This window comes from Squalius cephalus (genome assembly GCF_949319135.1).
Source record: "Squalius cephalus genome assembly, chromosome: 1".
Taxonomy (NCBI): Eukaryota; Metazoa; Chordata; class Actinopteri; order Cypriniformes; family Leuciscidae; genus Squalius; species Squalius cephalus.
In genome coordinates this window covers 1108316-1127663 of record NC_137122.1, presented here as the reverse complement: position 1 = coordinate 1127663, position 19348 = coordinate 1108316, and the positions used below count along the sequence as shown (strand labels likewise).

Here is a 19348-nt window from a genome sequence, read left to right as displayed (position 1 = left end):
TATATATATATATATATATATATATGTGTGTGTGTGTGTGTGTGTGTGTATGTGTGTGTGTATATATATATGAAGAGTTCAGATGCAAAAGCCTCTAAATGCCATCTGAAATTTTCTTCTAGAATGATAATTTTTATGAAGCTAGTATATTTAAGTTAGCTATAGGTGACACCTGAATGAATGGCTCATTAAGTATGCAGGGGCATTGTCTCATCAGGTGTGAACTACTAAATATGCATGATCGTTTACGCCCCATCCGCATATTACCTTTCCAAACTAAAAGTGTTTCACAAAACTTAAATCAATGTATCGTTTTATGTGAATGATTAGGCAGGATGATTTTCACATCATTTTGAATAAAAAACTCTAGGCAACGACATCCATTTAGTATGTGTTTTGTGGCCTTATTTCAGTTTATTTTTAGTTTTTTCAATAACCATGCATAAACATTATTCTCTCAAAAATGAAAACATGTACATACATGTGGCTCACATATCATGGTAGCCCTGTTTGTGCTAAATAGAGTGTAATTTTTTTTTTGCCATTGATATGTTTATAAGCAACTGAAAAAGCACAAATGTCAGGGCATGTCAGAACATCTCAAGGACCCCAAAAACACCCCAGACCTAAACAGGGTTAACTAAACAGGAGGAGCGAGCACAGCCCCCCGTAGTGAGCCACAGGGTTCCCATGGGGTAGGTCAGTTTGATCCTACTCGTTAGATGAAACTCGTTCCCCAATTTAGAGAGTCGGAAGTAGATGCCTACTTTACTGCTTTTGAGAGGGTGGCGGGGAAGCTGTGCTGGCCTAAAGATATGTGGGCGGTAATGTTACAGAGCAGCTTCGTGGGCAAGGCACAAGAGGTTTGCTCTGCCTTGCCCATTGAAGACTCCCTCGATTACGATGTAGTAAAAACAGTGGTTCTTCGAGCATATGAACTCGTGCCCGAAGCATACAGGCAAAAATTCAGAAATCATACTAAAGTGGCTAGACAAACTTTTGTAGAATTCGCACACAGAATTTGGCTGTGTTTCTGTGTGCGTGTGTATTTTGCACGGTTGTTTTTCCTTTTTTTCCCTTTGATTTTCTTTGTGATTATTTTCTATGCACGTATTATTGTTTGATTGTGATTTAGAATGTTGGGCAACACCCCCCTGTACTCTCTTAGCTGTTCGTATGACAGCTGATTAGCAGATGAACAGCTGTTGGTAATTGACGTTAAATCAAAGATGGCACAAAAAAAGCAAAGGAACTGAAACAGTGTGTCTGCTTCCCCACGAACTCGGTTGTTGCAACTCTATCCCCACGTTATTGCTGGATCATTATATTTGTTGCCGCGATCATCGCACAGATAATTGTCTGCTTGATTGCTGTCGTCCTCTGCTGTGCTAATCTTGCTGTCATCCTCTGCTGTGCTGGAATTTCTGCCGTCCTCTGTTGTGCTGGGATTGCTGCTGTCCGCTGTGCTGTCCGAGCCCCGTCTCGTTCGTTCTGGTCCTGTGGTTTGAGGAGCGCTGTTCAACGAGACTGGGAGTTAGATTCGTCTGCTCCCAGTTTATGGGTGAGTGACGTTTTATCCCAAGTTATGCTGTCTTGCCTCGTCCGAAGTTAAGATCCACGCTACGGTCTCATTTAAATTAGAGAGCGTCAGTCTGTCCACTGTAGTCATACCATTATAACTTATATTCACGGATTGTAGTGCTGTAATGGATTAGTGCACGATTGATAGCTTTCTAGTGTGGTGCTGTGCTTATGCTGTGTTTGTTATCTATTGTGGAGATACTGGCGGTTTTCTTCCTGTTGTGTGAGTGTTGTGCTGGTGCGTGCGGTGATTGACAGGTGGCCTGCTGCATATACGTCACTGCCTGGCGTGAGACGGACTTGTGCGAGAGGGACCGCTTATGGACTGTGCACCTATGGACTTCCAGTGGATTTGAACGTGTTTGTCTGATGTCCAGCTTTTACCTTGATGAATAGTTTTAAAATCCCAAGTGAGAGAGTGTGTGTGTGTGTGCATGGGCACCTACTTTTTCTATTGAATTAGAGATTATAATAAATTTTTTTTTTTTTACTAAATTTGTTGTATTGGTGAATCTGTTGTGTTGCTCCCACCAAACTAAAAGAACTTGCAGTTATTTAATTAATCGAGTCCCAGCTCTTCAATTAGGTGGCGTAGTCGAGCTACATTGCCTACATCACAAGGGCAATGTTAGAGAAGTGGTGTATTGCGTCTGATGCTACAACGTTTGAATGTCTCCAGGAGTTAATATTACTGGAGGATTTCAAGGGTTGTCTCCCTGAAAACTTAGTGTTACATTTAAATGAACAAAAGGTTTCTTCGTTGTCCGAAGCTGCTGTATTTGCTGATGAGTACGTGCTGACTCACCGAACCAGTTCGAAATAAAAACGTTAGAGCGTTTGCTGAGAGGAGTTCTGTGGTTGTGCGTTCAAAGACCGACACTCGTACGAGCGCGCCCGGGGGAAGTATGTTTAAGCCCACAGAATCGAAACGCGCGTGTTTCTTCTGTCTTGATCCCAGTCATTTAATTGCGGACTGCAAGGCATGGAAACAAAAGAATGCGTCTGCTAAAGCAAAAAGCGTTGCACATTTGGTACTTGAACCGCAGGTAGGAACGGCTGAGACGTTTTCACCTGGAACTGAGTTATTTAAAGCCTTCCTGATGAGCGGCTCAGTTTCTATTTCTCCAGACGGTACGTTAAAACCTTTGTCCATTTTGCGCGACACTGGCGCCGCCCACTCGTTTATTCGCGAGAATGTACTTCTATTATCCGCGGAGACGTATACAGGGACTGATATATTAGTTCGCGGAATTGCGCTAGGGTGCATTAAAGTTCCTGTTCACTCCTGTTGCACAGTTTTGAAAACGAACGTTAAAGGTTGTTTTAAAGGCATGTTTGTGCATGGCCATTGACTCCCATTCTAAAGCGGTCATGGGCAATTCTAAAGTAGTCAAAAAGTCGAGACAGGAACCATTGTCAAAAATTCTTTGTCCACCACTCTTGTTCATCCAAAACAAACTACAAAATAGACTCAAGGTGTTAAATACCGGAGTTGTCCTTTAAACTACCAGTTGAAGGTGTAAATTTCATCCTAGGGAACGACTTGGCAGGAGGAAATGTTTTCCCTTTTCCCGTAGTGTCCGAGTATCCTGCGAGAGACTCAGCTTTGCAGGCTGTCTCTCCTCCTTTGTTTCCAGCGTGTGCGGTGAGTCACAGAAATTTGCAGACACTGTTGATCTATTTGACTCTTTCCTGTTGCGTTCAAAACCTACGGAGTTGTCACTGTCAGTAAATGACAATGTGTTAGAGATAAGTTCTGATGCGCATACTCAGGGGCAAACAGTTAACATCGGACGAAAGCAGCTTAGTATGGCACAAAAGTCGGATTCGTCTTTGTCGCGCTGTATTGAGACCCCAGTAAAAACAAAGGACGAACTTGCTCGTGTAAGGATAGGTTATTATTGGGACAGGGATGTCTTAATGCGCAAGTAGCTTCCAATATCTGGGGACAAGACTGACTTAGACCATGCCTATCAAATTGTAGTGCCCATGTGCTATCGTTCTATTGTGCTTGAACTGGCCCACGGTCACTTAATGGCAGGGCACTTTGGAGTCAATAAAACTTTTCAGCGTTACGAAATATTTTTATTGGCCCGGAGTGAAAGCAAGTGTTGCGAAATATTGCCATTCTTGTCGTGCGTGTCAGATCGCGGGGAAACCTAATCAGGTCGTGCGACCCGCGCCTTTACACCCAATCCCCGCGGTGGGGGAGCCGTTCGAAAGGCTAATATTAGACTGTGTAGGGCCGCTCCCAAAATCGAAAAGTGGACACCAATATGTTCTCACGCTGATGTGCGCTGCCACTCGGTTTCACGAGGCGGTCCCTCTCCGTAACTTAAAAGCCAAGACAGTTGTAAAGGAACTAATCAAATTTTGCTCTCTTTTTGGCCTGCCGCGTGTTATCCAAACAGACCGCGGAACTAATTTCACATCGAAGCTTTTCAAGCAAGCGTTGACTAGAATTTCGGTGTCACATCAGATGTCCAGTGCCTATCATCCGGAGTCTCAGGGAGCGTTAGAGCGGTTCCACCAAACGCTCAAAACCATGCTGCGTGTCTACTGCGTAGAAGCGGGAAGAGACTGGGCTGACAGTTTGCCCTTATTACTTTTCGCCGTTTGAGAAACTGTGCAAGACTCTGTAGGCTTCAGCCAAGCGCAATTGGTGTTCGGACATTCAATTCGTGGCCCCCTTAGGCTTCTGAGTGAACAATTACTTGAGAACGAGGTTGCGCTTGTGCCTGTAACTGAGTATGTAGAAACACTCCGTAAGCGGTTGAAACGCGCTTGTGAACTCGCGAAGTTGAACCTAGCAGCCTCTCAAGCTACTATGAAGGATTATTACGATCGCAAAAGCATTGTTCGTTCATTTAATCCGGGTGAGTCCGTGCTGGCTTTATTACCAGTTCCTGGGTCGTCTTTGCATTCCCGATTTACTGGTCCTTACATTGTAGAAAAAAAGTGAGTGAAACTAATTATATACTGAGAACGCCAGATCGTAGGAAGAAGATGCGAATGTGTCATATTAACATGCTGAAGCCTTACTATGCGAGAGATCAAGCTGAAGCGTCAGTTAAGAGTGTGACATTGGTAGTCCCTTCTGTTTTCCAGAGCAACGTCGAGGATGAAGCTGGAGGAAATATTCCAGCGCTGGGTGAAATCCTGCAAAACTCTAACATACTCAACAATTTACATACCTTCCTTGGTCACTTATCAGACTGTCAAAGAGAAAGTATTGTAAAATTGATTGACAGCTTTCACACTATTTTCTCTGATGTCCCATCTCGCACTAATGTGTTGTTCCATGACATCGACGTTGGAGACGCGGCTCCAATTAAACAACACCCCTATAGGGTAAATCCTCATAAACGTAGTTTTATGAAAGCAGAGGTTGAATATATGTTACAAAACGGTCTAGCAGAGCCAAGTCAGAGCGCGTGGAGTTCCCCCTGCCTGTTGGTACCAAAAGTCAATTCAACTTTTCGATTCTGTACTGACTTCTGGAAAGTTAATTCCGTTACTAAACCTGATTGTTTTCCTTTACAGAGGATAGATGATTGTATCGACAGAGTCGGACCTGCAAAGTTTGTTTCGAAACTTGACCTGTTAAAAGGCTATTGGCAGGTGCCGCTTACTCCGCGCGCTACTGAAATTTCAGCGTTTGTCACACCTGACAACTTCTGTCAATACTACGTTCAGGATGCGGAACGCCCCGCCCCGTCCACGTTCCAACGCCTAATGCAGTTGGTACTATGAGATATACAAAACTGTATTGCATATCTTGACGATATCGTTGTATATTCTTCCACGTGGAAAGAACCTGATTTCGAACGCCCTTTTCAACTTGAGGTTGACGCGAGTATGGTTGGCGCGGGAGCTGTCCTTCTGCAGACGTCTGAAATGAACATCAAGAGTCCGGTGTGTTACTTCTCGAAAAAGTTTGATAGCTGTCAGTACAAATATAGCCCCATTGAAAAAGAGGCTCTCGCGTTGTTGATGGCATTGAAACATTTCGAGGTTTATCTGGGTGGTTCAACGTTCCCTATCAAAGTTTACACGGACCACAATCCGTTGTTTTTTCTCAGTCGTATGTATAATGCGTACCAACGCTTAATGCGTTGGTCTCTCGCACTTCAAGAGTTCAACCAAGAGATTTCCCATAAGCGCGGCACTGAAAACCTAAGTCCAGAGCGCACAGTGCTGAAAACGGCAAGTAGGTGCGCATCAATGTGAGATCAATGTGATATAACCATTAATCTTTTGGGGAGGGGAGGAGTGTTACGTGTCAGAACGTAAAAGTGTTTATACTGTCTAGAACAAGTAAGTTTGCGCATGCGTTTTCTTTTTTGTTTTTCTTTTTCTCTCTCTCTCCCTGTCGCTTTACGCTCATTTGAGTGTAACAGGTGCAGCTGCTTAGAAGGGCGGGGCTGATGGACTCAGCGCGTGGATATAAGCTGTGTGAGGCTTGTTCATCGAGTTCCCCCCTCCTGCTTCATGCTGTTGTAGAGTGTGTGTGTGAACGAGTTTTTGCCCAACACAGTGGTGTTAAGAGCCGGTTGGCTGTCGTGTGCTTCTTCCCTTTTGTAGAGTAAGCTGCCTGTGAGCGGCGTTCTGACTGTTAACGGTATAGGCCGGTAATTGTGATATCCCACACCGTTCATTGAGACTAAGTGAGAGGTCTGAGGCCCTTTTTTTTTCCTTTTAACATTTTCTCCTGTTTACTGGTTAGCAGGGAGCTAAGAATTGTACATTTGTTTTTTTCTAAATCCAGGTAAGACGAACTAAAACTTAGTTAGAAGACCTGTTTTGTTTGTTGTTTTTGTGGCCGACTGAACCCTCTCATTTTGCATTATATTTTCCTTTTGAAAACGAATGAAATCTTACCCCTAAAATAAACATTGATTCTCTTCGACTAATTTGTTTCGTTGTATGTTTATGGGAGCAGGAGATGGAACTCCAGGCATCGCCTTTTAATAGGTGCCGCTCTGTATGTTAGTGCTTCAGCAAACAGCACAGTGCTAAAACGACAAAGTTTGGATTACTACAAAAACTGAGAATTCTTTTACCCGACCAGCTTACATTCCGGGGAAAGGAAAACACAACTGCCTACACTCATAGGGATAAGAGAGAAAATGCCTCTTCTGGTTCAAGAATCTACTTGCTGCACTAACTGCCACAGACTTTTACAAAGGATTGCAGTTCTTGAAACAAAGTTACTTACGGGACCACCAAACCAGACGGAACACACAACAGAGCTTCGTCATGGACCGCCTCAGCATATAGCCGGTGAGTCCCATGAAACTAGTGCTCCTCGACAGGTAGAGAAACAAGCCGATCGACTTACAAATCAATGGCAAAAACAGGGAGCGAGACCCAAAGGCACTCAAAACATCAGATTGTCACGAGCATCACATATTGCCGCAGTAGCATGCTCTACCCCAGATACAGCTCTGACAAGGATTGCAAACACTGGTCTCCTGCCACCACCTATACATCTTGAGAACAGATTTGAAGTACTAATGAATGTAAATGAGGAATCTCCAAATGTGATGAATGTGATCGAACAGACTGAATGTGCCAGTAGCTAACACTGATGTTCACTGGCGCTCAAGGTCGAGCAGACAGGCAGCCGAGCACAGGACTCTGATAGTGGGGGACTCCATAATCAGAAACATTAGCAGCAGGGATACAACTACATGCTGCCTTCTAGGGGTGTGCGATATGACAATTTTTGATCGTGGACGATTAACACGTCTCCATCAGCTTTTGAAGAAATATCGTAGTATCGCGCATTCTATCAGTTGCTGTTACATCCTGAACAACGCGACGTATATTCACATAAAATGTTAACGCAGCGGAACAGGACACTGCAGTTCACAAAAATCCATTATTTGCATGTGGTTTAATGCCTTGTCGGTTAAACATTTAATTTGCGTGCTGATGCGCTGTTCTAACGTGTGCGTTTCTCAGCGCGTACATGTGAAGCTCACATGCACTAAAAGCCTGTCTACTAGTGCCTGTTATCTTTCGAGTCTTATTGTGCTAATACTGTCAAATACACACAAGGTTTACATAAACAAGTCGGTTATGTCTAAAGTGAAAGCAAACTTGAGAAAATTGAGAGAAAATCTGCTTGTCAAATGCGTGTATATTTGACGCGTCGCGCACAGCTCTTAAAGAGACAGTAGTAATACTGGTGATAGTTCACCCAAAAATAAAAATTCTCATTATTTACGCACTCTAATGTTGTTCCAAACCTGTATTAGTTTCCTTCTAATATTTTCTTATATGAATATTTTGAAGAATGTGGCTATCCAAACAGTAGCTGGTCCCCATTGACTTCCATAGGAGAAAAATATACTATGGAAGTCACTGCGGTACATCGACTGTTTGGTTACCCACATTCTTCCAAATAACTATTATTTTCAACAGAAGAAAGAAACTTATTCGAGTTTAAAACAACTCGATACAGTAAATTATGACAATTTGAATTTTTAGGTGAACTATCCCTTAGTAGGAATGTTAATATACAAATTAAATAAACAGTGCTTTATGTTTTCAGCTACAGTAGGTGTATTTAACAGTAGCATTGAAGAAAGTAATTAAATTAACAAATATGAAAATAAAACAAAACATTGACTTCACTGTATAAATTATACATTGATACTTCAGTGTTTCCCCTAGAAATTTTTCCAGCAGCGGTGCTGTTACGTATTACTAAGTTGCACGGGGGGGGGGGGGGGGGGGGGGGGGCATGCACCTCTGAAAGACTCTTTTTTTTAAATAACCCCTTAAACCATGACCTCTGGCAAGTTGTGTGGTTAGAAATGGACATTTTAAGACATACAAATAAGAGATGCACCGATTGATCGGCTGGTGACCGGAATTGGCCGATTTTCACGTGATCGGCCATGACTGGCGACCTGCCGGTCAGTCTGACATATGCCGATTTTATGCTGGTCAAATGCACTCGGGCGCCGCATGATTAACCTTTTGAGAGGTATGGTCTCATATATGGGATTTTTATTTCTGTGCCCCTGAGAGTACGGTGCCACATTTAGATGTTCAGTGACGTCGCATCACTGCCCGATTCAAACTGTGCTTTCGCGTGTTGGCTGGCGCTGAGCCAGAGTCGGACGCGTTCAGCGCTGTCATATATCACAACTAAGCAGTGTTTTCAACCTCATAATGTTTATTTTAGGTTTCAGATATTTAAATACACATAAGCACGAGTAAAACAATACATTTGGAGTTTGTAAAATACACACTGATGTCTGTGGAAGCAGCAATAACAATCTATTCAAATATAATTTGCCGACATGTGTTACTCATATCAGACAAACATAGTGGAAGCAACTATAAAGTTTACTCTATTCTTCTCAGCTCTCTGGCCACTTTCTTGCATTTATTTCGGGTGAAACTGATGAATTCATGTGCTGTAAATCCGACTGACAGGACAAAATTGCGGCGCCCATCTCATGTTATAGATCAAGATTATTTATAAAGGTTTTTAAACAACCAAACACACTCACTTACACGTAATTGAGAATCAGAATATCAGATAGGCTAGTTGATGACATGGTTAGCAAGTTTGTGAATATTTTTAATAAAAAAGGAAAAGCGAAATAAAAGCGACACATCTGTCATACAGTATTATTGTGGCTGCGGTGTATCGCGTGACGCGTCGCTATGGAAACATTAAAGGGAACGTTCGCCTTGAAAAAACTCACTCTGGGGGTGGGGGTGTCAGTTAGAATATTTTAAACTTACTCGTGAAAGGGTTAAAGAAAAGATCGAAAATAATTATTTGTGTGTGCTGTAAAGTGGTTAGAAAAAGATTTAAAATCAGTATCGATTCGGCAGGTCAAACTCAATGAAAAATCGGAAATCGGAACTGGCCTAGAAAATTGTAATCGGTGCATCTCTTTTTAGCATCTAACTTATCAGCTTGCCATCTACTAGATGAATACATTTGTATGTGATATTTGCAATTTAAACATTTATTAAATATATTTCCCCATAATAGCATCAAAATTTACTTCACTTTGTTTAGTCCACAGGCTCAAATGTGTGCTTTCAATAGTCTTGTGCTTTGGGCTTCTGTACATGTGATGGAGGCATGCACAGTACCAGTAGGGGGTGTGGTCTCTAGGGCTGTACTCAACCAAAGAAAATCTTGGTGACTGAAGTCCTGAAATTTGACTAAAAATCGACTAAAATCGACTAAAAATGACGTTAGAAAAAAAACCCGTTAAATTAATTAGATGCGCACTGTGCGAAGGACTTGGTAGCCTTGTTGTCCGCCTAAATGAATTATAAATAAACAAACAACTAGTAGGCTATTTGCAGTATATTAAATCTTTTTTGACCTAATTATTTTGCACTGAAATTAGTCTGACACTCGAATTTGTCAGCTCTGACAGCGCTGCATCACGTGCACCTGCGCAATATCATAGATAGCTTATGATTTCCGAAAATAGTACTATGTTGTCAACTAGTGATATCATCACAAGAACTGTTGAGGAATACGCAACATAATTTAGACAATTATTTTTGTCATATGTTATAATAATAAGTTATAACTGTCAGACACTATCATTTCACCGTGCATTTCCTCGCACCGAGCGAGGCTGAACATGAGCTCAGCTTCGCAGCTGAGACACGAATAGACTATTCACTTAAAGCTTTTACTCTTAATAAACACAAAAGGCACGTCCACTTTAATAAAAAAAGAATATTTATTAAACAAACCAGATCAAGAGCAGAAACTAAATAAAGTGCATAACTGAAAAATAAAGCATCCTAGGCTCAAAACTAACACAACCAACAGCACAGAGCGCGCATTAGGCTCCAAATAAAAAATAAAAAAAGTTAGGTTATCACACTAAAACATTGAAATATGCAAATTCTGTTCATATAGCCTAAGTTACTCAAAACAGACAGGGCAAGCTAACGCAGACAAGTAAGCTTACCACTTTTAGATGATATGTCATGTTTGTCGTCGAGCTGTGGAAAACTGTTGCTTGCAAACTTTGCATTCGACCTTTTTCCTGTTATCAATTTTAACTAAATGCTGCCACACTGTCGATTTCTTAGTTGTTGACATGTTAGAAGAGGACTGACTATTAAACGCTCTCACAATTAAATAAATAATATTCAGCATCAAACCTTCTAGTTATCGCTCGACGCTCTCTCTTGGGTTGGGCTAATCCAAAAAAGGTGAAAACAAGGGGGGTGTTTTGAAGACAGACTGTTACAGTGAAACAAGGCTACTCTGAAAACACCCCCATTAGCAGTTAGTGCTTTATTCCACCTGATGAACTGAGCGCGCCTCAGCGCGGCAAAACTGATGAAATAAACGCGGCAGAAAATCGACCAATCAGAATTTTGGTCGAACCAGAACGTATCGACCAAATAATCGACTAATCGACTAGGACAGTACAGCCCTAGTGGTCTCAATAGCCATGCGGTAAGCAGTGTGCTATGTGCATGTGATTGAGGAATGGCATGGATATTCAAGTGTATTTGAAAGGCATCTGTTTGTTTTAGTCAAGATTATGCTAAAATATAATTTCCTATATTTCCTATATAATATTTATATATTCCTATATTTAAGTTCCCTATGAAGAGCCAACCTTCAACTTTGAAAATTCCCAGTTTATTCCCGTTTATTCCCATAAATTCCCGTTAATTCCCTTAAATTCCCATTAATTCCCATGGAAAGTTTCCATCTTTGAAAATTCCCAGAATTTTGCAACCCTAGAGACAACTCTTTCATCGGGATGGCCACCACCCAAACAAACTTGGTTCAAGAGTGCTAAAGGACAATATCTACTTCTCCCTCAATCATCCTTCTGCAGTGTCTGCCAATCTGAACGGCACACACACACCTGGACACAGTATGAATGACCACAGGACTTCACTTCAGCAGCACAATGGACATGCAGTTGAAATATCACACAAGGACAATGATAACACCACTCCGCCACAACAACCTCTGCTCACGGACACAATCTCAGCTGAGCCCTGCCCACAGAGCTCACCACAGACAGACATATTAGAACTGCTCCAAGATTCAGCACCCAAGGACGACTTCCTGGAACACAGCCAGGGAAGCCAGAACAGCATATTACAGCCCCTTTCACCAGACACTTTATCCTTCTCTCCAGCATCTCCACTTCTGTGCTTCTCACAGAAAATAGAAGAACTGGTGTATGCTGCTGGAACCAAACTATCCCACTATTTTGCTGCAAGCCCCCAGATATCAACCAAAAAACAACAGGCACCGCAACCACCAAAGCCCGCCAAAAACAACTGATACCAGCTCTCAGTGATATGTGTCGGGTCCCCGCTATGATAACAGTAACTTTCTCAAATGTTTACAGAACAAGCGGGAACCCAGTGTGACTGTATCTTTCTCTATTGCTGTTCTATTACAAGATAGAACGTCTAAGGCCTTCAATAGCCGTACAGCAAACCCAACTAATCTGGTGACTATTACACGTCAGACTAAGATACCTAAGGGGTTAACTCGTCAACGTCAGTCAGAGATGGGACCAAGTCACACATGTGCAAGTCTCAAGTAAGTCTCAAGTCTTAACCTTCAAGTCTCAAGTAAGTCCCAAGTATTTTTTTCTTGGGCAAGTCAAGTCAAGTCAAGTCACAGGCTATGTCAAGTCAAGTCAAGTCAAGTCAAGTCCTGTAGTAGGTCAAGTCAAGTCCAAGTCAAGTCACCTTATTATTGTAATTTTACCTGCAGAATCTGATCTTAATAAAGTGAAAAGACCAGATATGGGTAACTGTCAATAAATTACAATAATTTGGAGTTGCATTGTAAATACTCATGTTCAGTAAAATACATCATGGAATCAAACAAAATTGTAACTTAAAAAAATTATTTATTTTTCACTTCTGCCAACAGTGTTTAAAATGTAACAAAGTTTAATGTTGTACGTAAACTGTGTTTACAATAAGTGTATTGTGATTGTCAAAACATTTTAGTAACTAAACTGAATTGTATTCGGTTTAGTGACAACATGTTACAATGTTTACATGGTACAATTTCTGGTAAGCTACGCTTTTTTATTATTTCAATTCAATTATTGTGATCTGATTTAATATTGACTCATTTGGATAAATATTAGGTAGGCTACACAAGATAGGCATTAATTTTTCTCAAGAAAAAAACAACTTACCTAATGCTGTAAACATACAGAGAGATATAATGCGTTTTTTATTATAATAACAACTTTATTTAATGATAAGTAAAAATATAATAAATATGTAATAGTACACATATTTAGCAAAATACTTTTTTCTAGCCAACTAACGTGCTATAGCCATATTATGGTCATCAAATGGCTTTCCTGAGGTAAATGTATATGTGACATAATTGTTCTCCAGCTGTTTTATTGACCCATTTGTTTGATTGATTGGTCGATATTATGTATGAGGAATATACATTTCGGTAAGTTGTAGGCCTACTGTATCTTTCAACATTGTTCATTCGTGTTTATTTCTAGAGATGATCGGTTCACCTGCCGCTAGGGATCTGTCGCGTCACATTTACAAGCGCCAAAACGGTATTTATTGTTTGAATTTCGTAATAAAAGTGACAGAATCTGAGAGCTGAGATTTTTTTTATATCATATGTAACCTGCTCTTGCGTCGCGATTTTTCTGTGCGTGAGAAAATGAATGTGTGGCGACGTGAGAGCATGTGAAAAGTGTCGCGTGTGTCTCACGGTGAATGCGTGAGTTGGCAGCTCTGTCTGGCTATCCGCGATGTTAATGTTGCATGTCTTGCAAAGCGCTGTTCATCTTTTGCCATCTTGTGAATAATTCTTGAAGCCGAAAGCGATGACCCTCGGAGTCAGTACCCCTCCGGCTGACATGTTGATGTGATATCTGATCTAAGTGGGCGTCGTGTGCAAGGTACGAGAGGGCGCGACTGATGATAGTGTCGTGATCCAGTCATGACAACGCTATTCTCAGCCTGCGCTCCAGCTGGGTAATCAACTTTATTTTTTTAAATAATTTATATATTTTATATTCAAACTGAAAACATGATGTGATTAACACTCAAGTCATTCAAGTCATCGTGTCTCAAGTCAAGTCAAGTCCCGAGTCTTTAACTTCCAAGTCCGAGTCAAGTCTCAAGTATTTAATTTTTTGTCAAGTCAAGTCACAAGTCATAAAAATAGCGACTCGAGTCGACTCGAGTCCAAGTCACCAAGTCACAAGTCCCCATGTCTGACGTCAGTGCTCAAACAAATACATGAAATGCACAACGACACACCTAAAGTCGCTCACATACACGCAAACTCTACACACATGAGACGCGCGGAAATCTCCGCGCACATACTCATATGAGAGGCGCGCGCTCACACAAACTCGCGCACATAGCCTACTCAATGAGACGCGGACACACACACACACACACACACAAACTGTCCACGCACATACTCCTATTGAGACGCGAGTGCGCGCGCACACACACACACACAATACCCTAAAGATGTGGATAAGTCGATCAAAGTGTGGCTACATTTCTCCAGGCTCGATGCCAACAGCACGCGACGCAGTATTTGCGGTAAAATAATTGCTGCAAAGACCGGTACCACGACAGATATGATAAAAACAGTGCACGTAGTAAACATAAGAGCAGAAAGTTGCTTCGTCTTCGACTGGTAAATGAAGAGATACCTTGTTGATCACTCTTGACAGTGTTTATATTGCAATAATGACCTACTGAATGTACAAAAATTGTTGGTTAGTCCGAATTGTTTTTCAGTAAGGATGCATTAAAGTTATCAAAAATGACCGTTGTTCTTTTGAATTTTTTATTCATAAAATATTAAGCAGCAAACTGTTTTCATATTTCTGAAGGATCATGTGACACTGAAGTAATGATTTAGAAAATTTAGCTTTGACATCACATGAATAAATTACATTTTGAAATATATTCAAATAAGATTTTAGATTGTTCAGGAACCGGTATCGAAATCAAGGTATCGAAATTTTGGAACGATACCCACCCCTACACATAAGAACAGCACGCATTCAATAACGTACGCCATAGAAGAAGTCATCTTAAAGGCACATCAACATTCATGTTATGAACACTACTTAACACTAGGTGGCCGTTACTTTATGTGTGTGTGTCAGAGCCTGCAGTTGCTGTGGATGGGCGTATCGTGATAAACTGGACGCACTCCGAGAGAAGGCCGTTAAAATCGATTCCCCATTTTCATTTTTGAAACTTGTGTTAGTTGGTCCGATTGATTGTACATTTCCTTCTACCGAACTTCCCGCAAGTGCTGAATTACTGCTCACACAGGTCAGTTCATCAGACGAATCACACTTGAGGAAACTCAGCGCTGTGTCACTGGGTCTAACGTTACACTATCACACTAAACTGCATTTGAGTGTGGTGAAAGTTATAATGTTATTCTATGTGTTAGTTTATTTGCTATATGAGACTAGCAGTAAGCTAGATCAACATTAGAATAACATGATCATATTCTAACATTTCATCATGTTGAGCTTTATAACATTGATTTGTTTATGTACATTTGCTCACCTGTCTAATAAAGAATGCTCAAGAGCGGTGTCGCTGTCAAGTCGTGACTTGTGAAGCTCTGTCGAGTCCAGGTTAGTCGCGGACGTGGAGCTCTCGGCATCTGGAAAACGCCACGCTGATATTGAGCCTCATTTTAGTTTTAGTCTTTTTGTGTTCTACAGTATGCTTGCCATGGTCCATAATGTTTGAACCAAACAAGAAAAGCGTGCCGCTAAATGTTACGCACTACGCGGTTGTCCACGTCTGTCGCCATGGTTACGTCATGTCTATGGCAGTACGAGCAGAAACCGAGGATAGCGCGGATATTGCGTCATTGACAGGCGATATTTTTTTCCGGGACGGGCCATTATTTAAAATTGGAATTTCTATAAATAAAAAATATTTGGAGACTTTTGGGATATTGTAAGTACACAACTGCAGGAAATATATCACACTGTCAGGGTTCGTACACTTTTTCCAAGGTCAAATTCAAGCACTTTTCAAGCACTTTCCAGGTCCATTTTAAAGATTTTTCCAGCACCTTACACTACCCTAAATTACATACCAATACATAGGCCTAGCCTAGTTAAAATTATTATTTAGTGTTTTTATCACATCAAAAGAGATAAACAGTCAAATGTTTCATAATAGCAGAGGGCTGCACAATATTGAAGAAAAATTAGATATGCGATAACTCATTAAATAAAGCGATATTCAACATGCAATACGATAATGCTTAAAGTGTATCAAATTAACTTAAATTATCTTTAAAATGATATAACCTACACATACGTGTTTCACATTCTTTTTGTGATAAGGAAATATCCCGACAACTTCTGACAGTGAACATCAGTGTTTTACTGTAGCATAAGAAGTGTTATTCTAACATCACTGGGGTTCAGGTTATCCTACATTAGGTTTATTTAACAACAGAAACTGATTAATCAAATGTAAAAATAAACACTGCTTAGTTTTCACTGCATGAATTAAATATACTGATTCTTATTAAAGCTGCAAAAGTTAGCCTATTCAACAGTGAGTGATTTTATTTGTCTTTTGTTCATGACCCCAGTTATTGCAAGCCGTTGCGATATGCAATTATGCATATTGTAATATATACATTTGCAATATTTCAATATATTGTGCAGCCCTAATATTTAAGCCAATCACAAGTTTTATTTTTCAAAATGTATCATTAAGTATATAGCCAAAAGCATATTATGAATAATATACTTTTCATTATATTAATGTCCAAATATTGCTTACCAGATAATGTGATTTATAGGCTGTAAAACTGAATTAATTTCAAATATGAAGACTTAGGATTTGAACAGAAATATTTGACAGGCCTTCCCGTTTTTGGGACACATTCTTGATATAGAAAAGGTTTGAACAATATCTGAGTGCACCTGCCTGATAACTGTATTTCATTGCCAAGATGTCTTGGGCCAAGACATAACGTTAGCTAATACATTTACTGTTATAGAGCAGTGTAAATATTGCATAGGGCCATCCTAAACCTTACAGTAACAGTATACTACTTATGACACTGACTGATTTCAGTTCAGCAATCAACGACTGTTGTTATGCACTGGGCTAACGTTTGCAGGTTAATTTGCACGTTACAGTTCTGTAATTTTGGCAATGTTCACTGCATATTCCACAAATGAACGTGACATAACGGACATGCAATACTTACATTACATTATCACACCAAGTACTCTCAGTCACTAATGGCCCTTTCAGATAGGACGCGGACCGCGCTGTGCTATGAAATGAAACCGATATATTTCAATGGCTTGCGCCGCGTGACTCGGACCAAAGTGGAGCTCAGCGAGCTCGACCGCACGCCGCGGTCAAAGTTTAAAATAGTTCAACTGTTGCCGCTGCGTGGCCAATAAAAACAGTGCATCCAAACAACCGCGGAAATCAAAATGAAAACTCTACTTTTGCTCTGGCCAGCATAACGCAAATCAATCTGTATCTGATTCTGAAGGGATACATTTTTTTTCTCCATTTAATAAAGAACTATTTCGTCAGAAAGATATTTCTTGTGAAAGAAATACAGTAACAAATTCAAGCATTTTTTATCCATTTTATCCAAAATTCAAGCACTTTTCAAACCTTGAAAACACCAAAATCCAAGCACTTTCAAGGGTTTCAAGCACCCGTACGAACCCTGCAAAAATCTTACATATTGTACCTTTAAATGAGAACAAAAATAAAAACACACACACACACACATATATATATATATATATATATATATATATATATATATATATATATATATATATATATACACATATATACACAAAGCACTATTGTTATTCTTACACAACAACATTATGGAAGAAGCTGGATGATAATTTTGCTCATCCAACACATTATGCAAATTATATGTTTATTGCATTATGATACTGTATGCTCAGCCATAAATTCTGTTTTTCTATAATGTTCAGGATTTTATACACATTTTTAGCATTGAGGTCTTATTATTTGTGGGGGTGCTGCTGCTGTACTTATGTGCTTTATATATCCAGATGTATTTCTAATATTCTGACCACCTCATGTATGTAAACAGGGCTGACAGAAAAACTATGAAGTGCAACATCACATTATTTAACGATGACCTCAGGGTTTAATTTACACATTTCTGACTGGTAGCGAACATTAGTGAAGTGTTGGTCACTAAGCTGTAGTTAACTATTCTCTTACAATAAACACTAACTAAAGCTGGCTACATAAATACGACTACTGCCTAGATTCATGAGAGGACGACAAAAGTGTTTAAAAGTGAAAAATACAGTAATTTCATCAACTTACCAGCGAGCGAGCTTCAGAAACACTGGAAATGAATGGGGTTCAGTGCTGGAGCTGTCGGTGTTTGCTGGAACTACTATCGGCTGCTCCCGCTCATAGCTCCGCGACATGCGTCACTTCCGCATTCCTCAGGTCTTCTTCTTCTTCTTTGGGCTTATTGGCGGTTCGCATTCTTAAAAGAGCATTACCGCCATCTACTGTAGGCAATAGATCAGAGACAGTATATCACAACTCCCAGAACAATCAGGGCTCGAGCTTTCAGCGTGTTCAGCTCCTCCATCTCCAGCCAAAGCCCATCACATTCCAGAGATCAGGGATAATGATACTACTACTACTACTAATAATAATACTACTAATAGCCTATCTATATTCTATAGATTAAATTTGTATTATTCATCTCCCGAACTGAGTTTAAAATCATTTTAATGTTAATTGTTGATTAGCCTACCTTTCATCTGAAATTCTTCAATTATCTCACTTTTTTCTCTAAATATTTATTATTTATATATTTATTAATATTACTAGTATTTATTAATCCCAGAGCTCCATCATCCGCGAACAGCGATTTATTTATATTCTTATCTATTGTTGCAAATACATCATTATATATCTAGAAATCTCCCTGCCGCCTTCACTATTATTGTAACTTTTCTGTTCTCCTTTCTGTTTGTGCTGTACAATTAATGACCTCCACCATGAAGAGCACAACATTTCTCTTACTTCATCTTTGCATCTTCTGGTACTCTACCTTCGTCAATTCTTCATGTACCTTCATTTCTTTTTCCATACTCCATTCTTTCAGTCCCACTTTGCCTATTTCTATCATTTACTACTTTCACAGCTTCAGCATAAGTTTGATTATTTTTTAACTTTTCCTTTTCCGATACGGGGCTTCAATAGAAACTGCGTCGCATATGCGATACGCACATCGAAGCTTCAGTGTCATACGTAACATCACTAACGTATGGTCACCCTATAGCTTCCCTCATTGAGTTTCAGCGTCGAGTCTTCTGAGGTGAGGAGAGCAGTTCACAGGGTTTCTCATTTTCACACACACTTTATACAGTTTAATTAAGCGACAGGCTCATTTCTGTATTGTTTTCATCGATCACAGCGATACTTGTGCGTCTTTTCTGGCGTCTTCCTTCTGAAATAAACATGTAGTGCAGCAGCAGCGAGCATGAGGAGGATATGTGGAGTTCAGGCCATCCTTAAAAATATTTTGGTTTGCAGTAACAGCAAAAAAAATATATAAAAAAGGGTCGGTAGGTAGGTCTTTTTTTCTTTTCTTTTCAAGATTCAATGTAAAAAAAAAAGTAAAATTTTGGTCATGGTGATTACGTAGGTATGAATTTATACAAATTTGCATATCGTGACGTCACTGACT

The 19348-nt window shown here is 40.1% G+C and overlaps 1 protein-coding gene across 1 annotated transcript in view; it reads right to left on the bottom strand.

Annotated features, from left to right (window-relative positions):
* LOC307169640 (uncharacterized protein) overlaps nucleotides 1-18176 on the bottom strand; it is a 48268-nt gene extending 30092 nt beyond the window's left edge. The window contains exon 1 of the mRNA XM_079890368.1: nucleotides 17965-18176. The gene's annotated coding sequence lies outside the window, so the exon portion shown is untranslated. The remainder of the gene's footprint in view (nucleotides 1-17964) is intronic.
* Nucleotides 18177-19348: the final 1172 nt, after the last annotated feature.